This window comes from Microcaecilia unicolor, unplaced genomic scaffold (genome assembly GCF_901765095.1).
Source record: "Microcaecilia unicolor unplaced genomic scaffold, aMicUni1.1, whole genome shotgun sequence".
Classification (NCBI taxonomy): domain Eukaryota; kingdom Metazoa; phylum Chordata; class Amphibia; order Gymnophiona; family Siphonopidae; genus Microcaecilia; species Microcaecilia unicolor.
The window spans coordinates 302,681-317,473 of record NW_021962870.1 but is presented as its reverse complement, the minus strand read 5'-3'; the positions used below and the strand labels follow the sequence as shown (position 1 = coordinate 317,473).

The following is a 14,793-nucleotide window of genomic DNA, read 5'->3' as shown; positions in this document are numbered from 1 at the left end:
CAAAATAACTAACCTATGTAATGATGGCTGGGAGAAAAGCTGGAATACTCCAGTTATTTTCTTAAAGTCCCCCTCAACCGCAGTTGCTACCTCTCTGAGCCCTCCACCCCGACGAAAGCAACAATAAGGCGACATAAGTCCTTCACTTGCAAAGGTAACTGCACTAGATTATGTCGATATTAAATATTTCTATGAATAAACAAGAAAATATCCTGACCAGGGAGACCATAAAGTGCCATTAAGTCCTATGTTTGAATTGTTCCTTTGTTCCATTTCTTGGCTCGTTCAAATAATTTGAATTGAGAGAGGGAGGATTCTAGACGCGAACCAATCTCCGCCTTCCTCTGGTTTCTTCCCCCAGTGACGGTGGAATGACTCTTCCAGTATATATAGATCACAGTTTGCAGATCCAGAGCAGAATCTGAAGACTCAGAGACAAGAGAGAAAGACTTCCTGAGCTAGATCATGGAGGGAGCTGTCACTTTTCTGCTGATCACCCTGACACTTTCCAGCCTCCCAGGTATAGTCACCTCTTAAAAGTGTATAAAATCTGAAAAAATCAAGTACCTGCAAGATCCCAAAACCAGTACAATATATTTTATGCTGCTTATCCTAGAAATAAGCAGTGGATTTCCCCAAGTCCATTTTAATAATGATCTATGGACTTCTTTTAGGAAGCCATCCAAACCTTTGTAAAACCATACTAAGCTAAGTGCTGTTACTACATTCACTCGCAACGAATTCCAGAGTTTAATTACACGTTGAGTGAAGAAACTTTTTCTCTGAATCATTTTCAATTTACTACTTTGTATCTTTATTGTGTGCCCCCAAGTCCAGTATTTTTTGGAAAGAAGTGATTCACATCTAGCCATTCCACTCCACTCATTATTTTATAGACCTCGAAGAGTTCTAGCCACTTTAGCCTTTCCTCTTAGGGAAGTCATTCCAACCCCTTTATCATTTTCATTGCCCTTCTCTATACCTTTTCTAATTCCACTATATCTTTTTTGAGATGTGGTGACCAGAATTGCACACAATATTCGAGGTGCGGTTGCACTATGGAGTGAAACAAAGGCATTATAACATCCTCATTTTTGGCTTCCATTCCTTTCCTAATAATACCTATCATTCTATTTGCTATAGTTCGGGTTCCTTTTTCACATATGCATCACTTTGCACTTGTCATCTGCCATTTGGATGGCAGGTCTACCAGTTAAAAAACCAGCGGACACAGCACATTGAGAATACTGATCAGTTAACTCTACTCTCTGTTTCTATCTTTTAACCAGTTTTTAATCCATAATAGGAGCTACCTCCTATCCCATGACTTTCCAATTTCCTCTTGAGTCTTTCATGAGGTACTTTTATTAGTAACATGTCATTTATCTTTAAAATCGAGTGAGGTACACGAAGATTGGAGGGTGCCCTAAGTAACGCTGAATTTAAAAAAAAAAGGTCCTAGAGGAGATCCGTGAAATTATAGACCGGTGAGCCTGACGTTGGTGCTGGGCAAACTACTTTTCAAAATTCAGATACACAATTTCGACTGGCTCATCTTTATCCACATGTCTATTCACCCCTTGAAAGAAATGTAATAGATTGGTGAGGCAAGATTTCCCTTCAGTAATTCTATGTTGGCTTTGTCTCATTAATCCATGCTTTCGAATATGCTCTGTAATTTTGTTCCTTATAATAATATCTACTATTTATAGAGATTTCATTCAGTTTCTCTGACTCGTCAGCTTTGATTACCATTTCTGGCACCGGTATCCTCTGACGTAACGTCCGCGAGGGCGGGGCCACGGAAGGAAAGAGGAGAGGTCTGCCCTGCCGCTGCTTGCTGCGAAGTGAAAGGAGGCTCAAGGTTAGTTCCGAGAGCCCGGCCCGATAGCGGGTGGAGGGGGGCCAGCGACCATCGGGTGGGGGGCCTGGTGATCTCGGGTGGGCGGTGAACTCGGGTGGGCGGCGACCTCGGGTGGGGGGGGGGCCAGGGGCAGCCTTGTCCCGGGCCCGGCTCTGGCTCTCGGCGACCCGACCATGAAAAATGAGTTTATTTTGTTGGGCAGACTGGATGGACCGTACAGGTCTTTATCTGCCGTCATTTACTATGTTACTCTTTGGGATTCTACATGGAATGTTGCTACTAATTGGGATTCCAGAATCTTCAGAACTTTTAGTACAAGAACAGTGCTGGGCAGACTTTATCTGCTGTCATTTATTATGTTACTATCCAGCTTATTGTCGAAAGAGAAGGACGCCCATCTTTCGACACAAATCGGGAGATGGGCGTCCTTCTCCCGCAGGCGCCCAAATCGGTATAATTAGGGTTACCATATGGCTCCAGAAAAAGGAGGACGGATTGAGCCAGCCGGGTTTTACTTCCATTGCTTTCAATGGAAGTAATTGAGCCGGCCGGGTTTTACTTCCATTGCTTTCAATGGAAAGCAATGGAAGTAAAACCCGGCTGGCTCAATCCGTCCTCCTTTTTCTGGAGCCATATGGTAACCCTAGGTATAATCGACAGCCGATTTTGGGCGCTGTTGCATTCCCTACCTTGTTCTTCTAGTGGCGGCCATATTGGAAGGATCATCTGAGCAGCAACCATTTTGGAAAGATCATCTGAGGGGCAGCCATCTTGGAAGGATTGTTTGAGGAGCAGCCATCTTAGGTAGTTCATCAACGAGGCAGCCATCTTGAATATCTTTTGGGCGTGCCCTATGAGATCTCTCACCTCTCAGCTGTGACCAGGATCCTCTGATTGGAGGCCTATTTAAGAGCTGGCCTGTGACACCATCTTTGCTTCGGCTTCTATCTTGTTAGAGGTTGGTGCTGGTGATTGAACATTCTTCTTCCTACTTTCCTGTTGATGCTGACTTGGATTGAACCTGACCATTGTCTGCTTGCTGCCTGCCCTGACCTGTAGATTGAACTTGAGCCTTCTTTACTGGCTGCCTACCCAATCTGTGTTCCGGATCTGTTCTACTCCTGCCTGCCACGGCGGGTGGCCGTCCAACCCCGACCGTATCCGGAAGTCCTGGGGGCCACTTGCACCTGGGAGCTCAACTCCTGGGGAACGGTGGTCGCTTCCCAGGTGAAGCTAGGAGTTGTCCGTCCGGCTGCCTGACTGAGTGCGGAGCTTCGCAGATCCTCCACACTCTGTCAAGGCGCAAGGGCTCACTACTTCAGTGCCAACAGGCGCCCCCAACTGCAGTCCGTCGCGGGGATGACCAAAGTTCCTGGGGGCATTCGGAGGCATAGCGAAGGCGGGATAGGGGTATGTTTATCGGCCGAGAAGAGATGGGCGTCATCGGCTGATAATGGAAAAAAGAAGGGCGCCCCTAGCAAGAATTTGGTCCGCTTTATTTGGTCCCTTTTTTTCAGGTCCAAGTCAAAAAAAGTGCCCGAACAGACCAGATGACCACTGGAGGGAATCGGGGATGACCTCCCCTGACTCCCCCAGTGGTCCTAACCCCCTCCCACCAAAAATAAAAACAACTCTATGCCAGCCTCAAATGTCATACCCAGCTCCCTGACAGCAGTATGCAGGTCCCTGGAGCAGTTGTGGTGGCTGCAGTGGACTTCAGGCAGGTGGACCCAGGCCCATCCCCCCCACCTCTTACACTTGTGGTGGTAAATGGGAGCCCTCCAAAACCCACCCGAAACCCACTGTACCCACATGTAGGTGCCCTCCTTCACCCCTTAGGGCTATGGTAGTGGTGGATAGTTGTGGGGAGTGGGTTTTTTTTTTTGGGGGGGGGGTTGGGGGGCTCAGCACCTAAGGTAAGGGAGCTATGTACTTGGGATCAATTTGTGAAGTCCACTGCAGTGCCCCCTAGGGTGCCCGGTTGGTGTCCTGGCATGTGAGGGGGACCAGTGCACTATGAATCTTGGCCCCTCCCATGACCAAATGCCTTGGATTTGGTCGTATTTGAGATGGGTGCCCTCGGTTTCCATTATCGGCAAAACTGAGGGCTCCATGTCTAACGCTGGCGACCTCAGCATTTAGGTCGACCAACTCTTAGGTCGACCTAAATGTTAAGATTTTGGCATCCCCGACCGTATTATCGAAACGAAAGATGGACGCCATCTTGTTTCCATATTACGGGATGCCCCGCCCCTTTGCGGAGACATCCTCAGAGATGGGCGTCCCCATTCAAAAATGCTCCTCTATGTTACTTTGCCCTGGTGTTATATTTACTGAGTCAATATCAGAGTTATTGAAATCACCCATTATTATTGTGTTGTCTTGTTTGTTTGTCTCTCTAATTTCTGATAACATTTCTACATCCATCTGTCCATTCTGGCCAGGTTGACAGTAGTACCCTTCAATCACTATCCTTTTCCCCTTTACACATGGAATTTCAATCCATAGGGATTCCAAGATGTGTTTTGATTCCAGCCCTCCGTAACATGCAAAGTGACTACTTCACCAATTCGATCCACCCTATCACTACGATATAATTTGTATCCTGGTATGACAGTGTCCTATTGTTATTCTTCTACCAGGTCTTAGAGATGACAATTATATCTAATTTAGTGCAATCTGTTCTAACTCTCCCATCTTGATTTCTTAGGGTTCTGGCAATTGCATATAGATATTAATCAAATATTGGGGTGGGGAAGAAATCATAAATAAAGATCAATGCAGGGGTCATGGGGTGGGGCTCAGAAATATATGTTTCCCTAGGTCCAATATAGCATTAAACCAGACCTGGTCCTCAGAAGAATGTTGTAATACTTTAGGAAGAGAGGTGCAGACTGTCAGAGTTGTAGCTTTCAGTGTTATTCAAGCAAATTATGATATTAAATATTTTATTTTTCCTCTTTCTAGGTTAGAGAGTCTGATTGACCATGCAGTGACTCACGAGGTAGATATAAATTTAGATAACCCCATACGTCTAAGGACTCCTCGGATACTAAATCTCCCCATCTTCACACCCTCAACACTCTAATTATTACTCACTCCACATTCTCAAACCCTCCCAGGCACCTTCTATGTGAGGATTCCTATGACTTTTGACTCTTCTTTTTATTCTTTACAGATTATTTGTGTAGACTTGATGTTGGACAATTTATGTGTACCTAGGTAAGATTATAGAATATTTGAACATAAGAACATAAGCATTGCTGTACTGGGACAGACAGAAGGTCCATCAAGACCAGTATCCTATGGCCAATCCAGGTCACAAGTACCTGGCAAGATCCCAGAAGAGCAAAACAAATTTTATTCTGCTTATCCTAGAATATGCTTTGGATTTTCCCAAGTCCATCTTAATATTAGCTTATTGATTCTTTTTTAGAAAACTATCCAAAACATTTATAAACCCTGCTAAGCTAACTGCTTTTACCCTAGAAACAAATTCCAGAGTTTAATTACACATGAGTGAAGAAATATCTTCTATGATTCTTTTTAAATTATTACTTAGTAGCTATATTGCATGCCCCCTAGTCCTAATATTTTGGAAAGAGTAAACGAGCAATTCACCTCTACCCATTCCACTCCACTCAGTATTTTATAAACTTGTATCATATCTCCCCTCAGATTTGATGGCTTAATAAAGAACCCTAAATGGACTTTCACACCCGGAAATCTTGGACAATTCATGTAGAATATGTGTCCCTATAAAGTAAGTACATCTGTCAGTCACTTGTATTGTCCCTACCCTAACCTCTTTCTTGATTCTGTTTCTTCACCACCCTTTCTTTTCTGCACCTTTATTCCTTCCAATTATCTCTCCTCTCTACTCACCTCTTCTCTCATCTCTCTGCAATCTCCCACTTCAGCCCCCTTATCCAATCCTCAGGTCTGCAGTTATCTCCCCTTTCTCCCAGACCCCACATCAGATCCGACTAACTTCCACTCCTGCATGAATCATTTTTAAAATTATTTGTTTAGTCTATCAAGTGCTGTATGGGAATTATGAACTGTTAACTCAGATCTTTTCACATTTACTTTAAATAATTCTGTCAGAATGCAGGAAAATTTAGTACTGAGGTACCCGGTTTTTGGAAATATAAGATTTAAACATCCGGTTGATGCTACTACTGAATGGAATTCTTTACCGTTAGGCAGTGCTTTTTTTGTGCCGGTACGCAACGGTACGGCGTACCGGCCCCTTTTTTTTTTTGCTCCCCCCGCCCCGTGACGGACGCAGTGCCAGCCCCCATTTCCGGCCGCTGCTGCTTCTCCTGTTGAGCAGCAGCGGCCGCTACACAAAGAAAAAGATTTAAAAAAAACTTCAAACCTGGCTGAAACGCGGCACCCCGGCACTGTAGACAGCCATTAGGCATTGGCTGTTGCCCCGCAGCCGCTCCTCCTCTCGCCTCTACGTCACTGCGCTCCTCCGGGGTCTTCCTCCAGGGGCAGTGACGTAGAGGCAAGAGGAGGAGCGGCTGCGGGGCAACAGCCAATGCCTAATGGCTGTCTACAGTGCCGGGTGCCGCGTTTCAGCCAGGTTTCAATTTTTTTAAACTTTTTCTTTGTGTAGCGGCCGCTGCTGCTCAACAGGAGAAGCAGCAGCGGCCGGAAATAGGGGCTGGTGCCGCGTGCGTCGCGACTTCGCAGCCGTTCGCGGGAACCTTGGCAGGAGAGGGAAAACCAAAAAGAGGGAAGGATTGGGGAGAGGAGGGGAAAACAACAAGAGGGAAGGATGGGGAGAGAGAGGGGAAACAGATGGAAGGATTGGGGAGAGAGGGGAAAAACAGATGGAAGGATTGGGTAGAGAGGGGAAAACAGATGGAAGGATGGGGAGAGAGAGGGAAAAACACAGATGGAGGGATTGGGGAGAGGGGGAAAAACAGATGGAAGGATGGGGAAAGAGAGAGGGAAGGATTGGGGAGAGAGAGGGGAAAACAGATGGAAGGATTGGGGAGAGAGGGGAAAAACAGATGGAAGGATGGGGAGAGAGAGGGAAAACACAGATGGAAGGGATTGGGAAGAGGGGAAAAACAGTGGAAGATGGGGAAGAGAGAGGGAAAACGGAAGGATGGGGAAAGAGAGGGGGAAAACAGATGGAAGGATGGGGAAAGAGAGGGGAAAACAGATGGAAGGATGGGGAGAGAGGGGGAAAAACAGATGGAAGGATGGGGAGACAGAGAGGGAAAACGGAAAGATGGGGAGAGAAAGAGGGAAGACGCTGGATGGAAGAATGCAGAAAGAAACAGGGGAGAGAAAGCAGAGCTGCTGGATGGAAAAGGGGAATAGAGAAAGACTGGAGAATAAGAGGAAGGGCATGGGAGAACAAGGGTGAGGAAAAGATGAAAAGCCACAGGTAGATGAATGAAATTAAAGAATGGATAGTAAGAATGAATTAAATCTGGACAGAGAGAGCCTGAAAAATATTGAAGAAAGCAAAGAAAAAGGAGACAAAAATGACAAATGGCACAGAAGAGTTAAGCGAAAACAAAGGAAAGGAGAATCACAGACTGGGACCAATATGGAAAGAAAACAGTCACCAGACAACAAAGGTAGAAAAAAAAAATCATTTTATTTTCATTTTAGTGTTTGTATATGTCCAATTGAGAATTTACATTGGCTGTCTTATTTTGCACTGGGTATACTGGAGCTGTAAGAGCTTACATTGATTATTTATAATGAAAAAAAATCACGATATTTTTTTTCTCCTATAGTACTGTAATATTTTCAATGATGTCTGTTTATAGCGCCATGGCTGGTGTAGGGGGTGTGTTAATGTGGGTGTGGCTATCATAGGGGTGGAGCCATATGTGGTGACCCCGCCCATAATGAGTACCGGCACCTTTTTTTCTACAAAAAAAAGCACTGCCGTTAGGTAACTATGGATGGTTGTATAAGAAATTGAAGACCTTTTGTTAATCCTACTGTTCTGTTCTATCCTGCTTCTGTACAACTTCTTGTATTGTAAACTGCCTAGAATATCATGTTGGGATTTGTGTGGTATATAAACTTGACATTAGATTATATTAGATCTGCCACCATCGCCTTTTCCTCCCATCCTCAACCCTAGCATCAGACCCTCTACCACCCTATCAATGCAATCATCAGTTTCCTTTCTCCCCCTCTCTCTCCTTCCCTTTATCCAGCATCTCTCCTCTGTTGGCTCAGCAGCTTCCCTCTCTGTCCCCTCAGTCCAGCATCTCCTTTTCTTAACACTCCCTCATTGTCTGCCCTTCTCATCGCAGATCCTCTGTGTGTCTCTGACAGGGTCAGCAGTGAAAAGTACAGTGTTGTGCTGCCAGGTCTCACATTTAAGTGCACGGCAAGTTTCCTCTCAGTCCCTGCCCACAAGGCAACAGGAAGTATGCATCCATGACCGGTCTTAGCAATTGGGGGGCCCTATGCAGACCCCTACCAGCGCCCACCACCATAAGCTATTATCAGAGTGTAAAAGGAGGCTCAAAGCTCTCGAAACCCCACTTCTACCCATATTTTGATGTACATCCACCACATTTCAGTAGAAAGTGGCATACAGCAGCAGTGATTTTCATATCCCATCAGCTGCTGAGCCCAGAGTCTCTTCCTACCCTTGCAGAAACAGTAAGTGGCATCAAAAGGAAATGTAGATGCACATTAAGGTACGGAGAAGGAAGGTGTTCCGAGACAGGAGGACAGGCGTAGCAAAGATGCAAGGCCCCAAGGAGCATGGGGCCTTGTGTAACCACCCCTGTCGCATCTGCAAGTGTGATTAGATGCCTGGGGAAATTGAGACAAGTTGTAGAAGAGTGGGGCATGATGTGGAGATGGTATGAATCTGGTTTGGAAGGTTTACAGACTCGGAATAACCTTCCTTGCAGGGTTGTGGTTTGCTTGACAAGTAGTTGGCAAGTAGTTGGCAGTGGAGGGACTGTGTGTTGCTGCCACTGAGGTGATACCAGGATCTGAATCATTTTTTTAGTAAGCTGTAAGAGGAAACATTCTCCCCTGTATAGACTCCAGAACAGACAAAATATTCTTGATAACGACAACTCACTTGTCTCATCTTCGGTCCCAAATTTATCACAGAAATCCAAAATATCAAAACTTATCTTGTCATAATTATTTTAAAATTCATACTTCACATATCTTAAAGCTTGTTGATTATATATTTTGGACTTGAGCCAACATGACATGTTTCATAAAGCTGCGTCAGGGCCCATCATTGTTATTGCGCAAAACATTCCTAATTTTGGCCCCATGTTCTGTCATCGGCGAGGGTTGGTGTGTGTTCTGTGTACAAACCTCAATCTCTGTGTCTTATAGGTACATAACTAAATATGAGAACCAATTACCATTTAGAGAAGCTCTGGATTGTTGTTGTGCAATGTATACGGGAGAATCTTCTAGTCTACCATGAGAGAAAATGTGAGTATTGAGCTCTGTAGAAAGAAAATAATTCAGGGTATCCCTGGACCTGCATCTGTGGCTCCCAGGCAGAGTTTTGGAGCTGAAATGGGTGGGTGGGATGGAAATGGGGTTACCAGTGAGGGAGATTAAACCTCAGGGAGCAACACCTGAATGAAGGTTCCTGACACCACAGCCCAAAGGAGGCTAAATCTGACTGAGATGGAAACCCAGGGAAGCAGGAAAAGGACACCAGACCAATAGAATGTGAATTAGTGTAACTCCATTACCATTTATACAACTAGGTAGTATGTACATGAAAATCTCACAGTCCTGCTTAGTTCTCTCAGATAAATGAAATTAATAAATTCCATAGTTGTAGGAATTGGTTTAATTTGTTTACCTTACTGCTGGGAGAGCAGGGGGGTCGGATGGAGGTGTCCTGGGTTGCCAGGGAGATGTTTAATTAGGATGAATTCCTGCACATGAGCAATTCATTCCAAGGAGACCTGCACTGACACCTGAGATTTTAAAAGTGCTAAAAGAAGTTTTAAAAGTATTTGCATTAAATCTAATTGCAGAATTTAGGTGCTAGGAAATGGGATTGGTATGCTATGTACTCAAATTTGCTCAAGCCTTATGCAAATTAGTCCGTTTTTGGGAGGTTCTCATTTGCATATTTGTGGGTAAACATTGATGGGAATGTTTACATCCTTTATGTTAGGGCATGGCTCTGATCCAAAATGTGAAGTTTGATACAAAAACGAAGGGTTTATCTAGTGTTTTTGACTAAAAATTCCCATTAGAGTGTCTGTATGTTAATCTGCAATCAAATAGAGCTTTCTGATTGGATGATCAGCTCCTGTTAGAAATCTGCCCAGGAACAGAGAGGGGAGAGCAACTGACGATTTGGCCAAGACACAGATGCAGCTGTGAGCAGTGTTGCCAATTGGGCGGTTTTCCGCGACCCGCCACGGGAAATTTTTGCCCGCGGCGGGTTGCGGTTTTTTGGGCTTGTTTTGGGTCTTTTGGGCGGTTTTTTAAGCGGTTTTTTCTGCCGCGGGGGCGGGGTTAGTGACGTTTTGGGCGGGGGTTAGTGACGTTCTGGGCGTGGTTAGTGACGGGGGAGGCAGGGCCGATGACGGCGGGGGCGGGGTTGATGACAGCGGGGGCGGGGTGATGACGCGGGGGTGGGGGTGTCAGGGGCGGGGTTTGACTTTGGGCGGGTTTTGGGCTGGATTTGGGCTCGTTTGGGTGGGAAAAAAATTTTCCACCTGGCAACCCTGGCTGTGAGCTCCGTGTGTGTAAGAATTGAAAGAAAGAATTGTTGTTTGATCTAAGTTGACTGAAATTATAAAAGAGTGCCTTATATGTGTGAAAAGAGATTGGTGGAGATTTACAAGTTTGAGGTTTCTTCTGAGAAAAGGATCTGAATATTTCAGGATTAATTGAAGCTTATGAAAAATAGAAAAGGGAGAATTTCAGTTTAAGAGTGTTTAAATCCTGTAAGTTCAAAAAAGACTTTGCTCACATTTTGAATTAGCCAGATTAGTAAACTTACTGAGTAGAGAGGGGAATGCATCTATGAGTGTGTGAGTGAGAGAGTTTCATTCATTTTAGGAGCTTCAAAAGGGAAGAAGTGCTCTCCATCTACATAGATAGGGCTATAAATTTTCAGTTTAATAATTTGAGTCAGGAAAATTAGAGGGTAGGAAGTTTCTTTAGCTTGGCACAGTCCAGGTTCCTGCTGTAGGTAGTCAAATCGATGAAAGACAACTTCTAAAGGAGAGATCTCTTGAAGAAGGAAACAACTTAATACAGGAAATTGAGGAAGAGAGAGAGACAATTCACACTTTTTCTGAAACTCCTGTTTACCACACAAGTGAACTGAGATTTAATTTTGAAAATATAGGAAGAAGGAGAAATCCAATTAACATAGTAGATGACGGCAGAAAAAGACCTGCACGGTCCATCCAGTCTGCCCAACAAGACAAACTCATATGTGCTACTTTTTATGTATACCTTACCTTGATTTGTATCTGCCATTGTCAGGGCACAGACCGTATAAGTCTGCCCATCATTAGCCCCGCCTCCCAACCACAGCCCCGCCTCCCACCACCGGTTCTGCCTCCCAATCTTGGCTAAGCTTCTGGGGATCCCTTTCTTCCGAGCAGGATTCCTTTATGTTTATCCCACACATGTTTGAATTCCGTTACTGTTTTCATCTCCACCACCTCCCGCGGAAGGGCATTCCAAGCATCCACCACCCTCTCCATGAAAAAACACTTCCTGACATTCTTCTTGAGTCTGCCCCCCTTCAATCTCATTTCATGTCCTTTAGTTCTACCGCCTTCCCATCTCCGGAAAAGGTTCATTTGCGGATTAACACCTTTCAGATATTTGAACGTCTGTATCATATCACTCCTGTTTCTCTTTCCTCCAGGGTATACATGTTCAGGTCTGCAAGTCTCTCCTCACACTTCTGTAACACAAATCCCATACCATTCTCGTAGCTTTTCTTTGCACCGCTTCAATTCTTTTTACATCGTTAACAAGATACGGCCTTCAAAACTGAACACAATACTCCAGGTGGGGCCTCACCAACGACATACAGGGGCATCAACACCCCCTTTCTTCTGCTGGTCACACCTCTCTCTATACAGCCTAACAACCTTCTGGCTACGGCCACCGCCTTGTCACACTGTTTCGTCGCCTTCAAATCCTCAGATACTATCACCCCAAGATCCCTCTCCCCGTCCGTACCTATCAGACTCTCACAGCCTAACACATACATCTCCCGTGGATTTCTATTCCCTAAGTGCAATTGCAAGAATAAGGGGGAATTAAATATTATATTTGTTGAATTACATTAATCTGCACTGCAAGGTTTAAGAACATGTGCTCAGAACATAAAAGACCATTTATTTACAATCAGTGGCGTTCCTAGCCAATCCCCGTCTCCCGCGTCACCGAACCACGCCCCACGTCACCAACCCCGCCCCCCCCCCGCATCACTAACCCCGCCTCCCACCACTAGCCCCGCCCCGTCATCCCTGATGAAAACCCCGGCCCAGAAAAGCTTCTATTGGATCAAATTGGACCAATAGAAGCCCCGGAAAAGCTTCTATTGGACCGAACTGGACCAACAGAAGCCCCGGAAAAAAACGCCAAACTCGCACAGTGGCGACAGGAAAACCGCCCAAAAAACCGCATCCCGTGGCCGGTGAAATTTTCCCGCCGCCGCTGGCGAAAACCCGCCCAACTGGGCGGTAAAACCGCCCACCTGGCAACTTTGCTTCCTGCTGGCAAATGGCTTTCTGTATATGTTTCTTTGTCTGGGGGTTTCACAAACCCCCAGTCTCTGTGTCTGCTGTTCCATCTTTGAGCTTTTATTATGCTGATTCACACCCAGCCAAGCTTTTGTTCAGTTTTCCAGGTGGGAGGAGAAGAGGAACTTGAAATCTCTTTGCTTCAGTACCTTTTATCTTTGTATCTGACCTAACAAAATATTTAAACAACTCTGGTATCATGCTACAAGATGATAATGGACTTCCGATCATGGCAATACACAACAGATTGGCATTAAATATTAAATATCGCAGAAATGGTGGAACCATGAGAGACACCTGTTGTGATAACAGACCATCCTTAAAAGGCTCTATAGAATAGAGCAGAACCAACACACTACCCTGAATACCTAAGGAATACAACCTGTTAAGCAATATTTATGATGTCAAAGATGAAATAGGACGATAGCTCTCAATCTGAGTAAGATCCAGAACACTCCCCTTCAATAAAGGATAAACTGAAGCCCTTTTTAGAGTCACAGGACTTATTAATGAGGGCAGTTGTGGGATCTAATAGGTCATATTTCAAAAATTAATAAGGTTGGGACTCTTCAAAATGTTCTCTACTGTAACTTGAGACTCCTCTGAGGACTCTTTACTGGGACTGTAGCCAAGTTTGTTTTAATAACTCCTGCTCTGAGCTCTGTGACTCTACTTAGCTGAGGACATATCAGGAACTCCTTCCACTGTTCTGAGTTTCAGGGTCTAGGTAGGAGTGTTAGTGCTCTATATGATGTTGTGAGGTGGGGGCGAGATATTCCCCCTGGTTCTGCTCATGCTTTTCCACCTCTCTCTCCTCCTCTAGTGAACCGGACCTGTACTTGATTTTGGACCAGCCTCACTGTTGAAATTCAGAAGTCTTTCTCCCGCTTGAGGACACCACCCCTGTACCCTCTACTCCCACAGCCCTCCAGGGACTCCCGGTGACATTACCGGAGCTCTGGTTACTTTCTAGTAGAGTAAATAAAACCTTTGCAGCATCATTCAGTGATTGTCTTATTGTTGTCTAAATACAATGAGGTTAATATCTGTAGCAAGCATCTCAGATTGACAGGACTGAGGAATACCCCAGAGGCTGTACATAAACAATCTCCACCTCATTCTCAAGCATCTTCCACCCTTCTTCACAGAGGGTATAGTTGTGAAAATCCTTACCCTCTCTTTTATGGTGAAACCCTTTGGGCAGTGGTTAAGCCCAATATTTCTCCTCTCTCTGACTGTGGGTATGAAACTGGTTTCTACTTTTATTTTACTTCCTAATATATTACAGGGTCTGCAGCCTGGATTTTAAAGGGTAGAATCATTGACTATATATCCCACAATGCTTTAGGGTTTAAATTCCAAACCAGGATTGGCCAAACGTTTCCCTCCTGGAACTGGGTAACTTGGCAGCTCTGCATTAGAGGTTCCCTATAACGTGTTTCCAGTGGTTTCTGAGGATTCATTTCTCTGCTCCTCAAGGAAACAACTTTATCCCTTGTTCGAAGAGAGCAGCCTACTTCTATGCAATCTGGAAGACGTTGTAACTGGTTAGGCCACAGGGTCTTTATTTGCCTTCATTTTTTCTCTGTTTCAATGCTTCTTACTGCCACGATCCTGAGGTTTGGGGATGCCCTTCTCCCTACTCCAAAGAGTCCCGTCCAGTGATCATAACTACCTTTGCTTCAACGCAATGGGGCTGTGAACAGAGTGAGGTTGCTCTTGCCTCAAACGTATACCACAAATATCCCCAGTAAATTGCAGGGACAGGATAGAATGACTCAGATTTTGGGAAAGGATGAACATTGCCAACTTTTGTTGCCAGATTGGTAGGGGATGAGTTCGGTGATGCTGTAAGGGGGATGCACTTTGCCATCAGGGATTTAGGTTGTGATCAGTTGAGTTGGGGGTGATTTGCAGAAAGCTGAAAAAATCTATAAACAACCCACAGGAAATTAAACAAAATGAAATATTTTTGCCTGCACAACCCTATCTCTCAATCCTCTGTGGTTCTAGATTATCCAGTGCTACATTTTCCCTTATAGAACGGGTTGGTGGATAAGTCCCTGGCTGGATTCTGTCTTTTGTTGCATTAAGGTATTTGCACTCAACAGCTCCACCTTTGGCCAAAATTCCTCATGACAGACTCCTGTGAAAAATAAAGTCATG

The 14,793-nt window shown here is 44.9% G+C and overlaps 2 long non-coding RNA genes across 3 annotated transcripts; both read left to right on the top strand.

The window, feature by feature from the left end:
- The first annotated feature begins 4,823 nt into the window (after nt 1-4,823).
- Nucleotides 4,824-5,572, top strand: LOC115458587. The gene is made up of 3 exons (XR_003940093.1): nt 4,824-4,868; nt 5,043-5,086; nt 5,543-5,572. It is a non-coding gene; the product is annotated as an uncharacterized LOC115458587 (long non-coding RNA).
- Nucleotides 5,573-5,580: 8 nt separating this feature from the next.
- Nucleotides 5,581-13,632, top strand: LOC115458585. Of its 2 annotated transcripts, none has more exons than XR_003940090.1 (3): nt 5,581-5,627; nt 9,218-9,319; nt 13,451-13,632. It is a non-coding gene; the product is annotated as an uncharacterized LOC115458585 (long non-coding RNA). The 2 variants fall into 2 exon arrangements; XR_003940091.1 differs by lacking the exon at nt 5,581-5,627 and adding an exon at nt 7,442-7,467.
- The last annotated feature ends 1,161 nt before the right edge of the window (nt 13,633-14,793 follow it).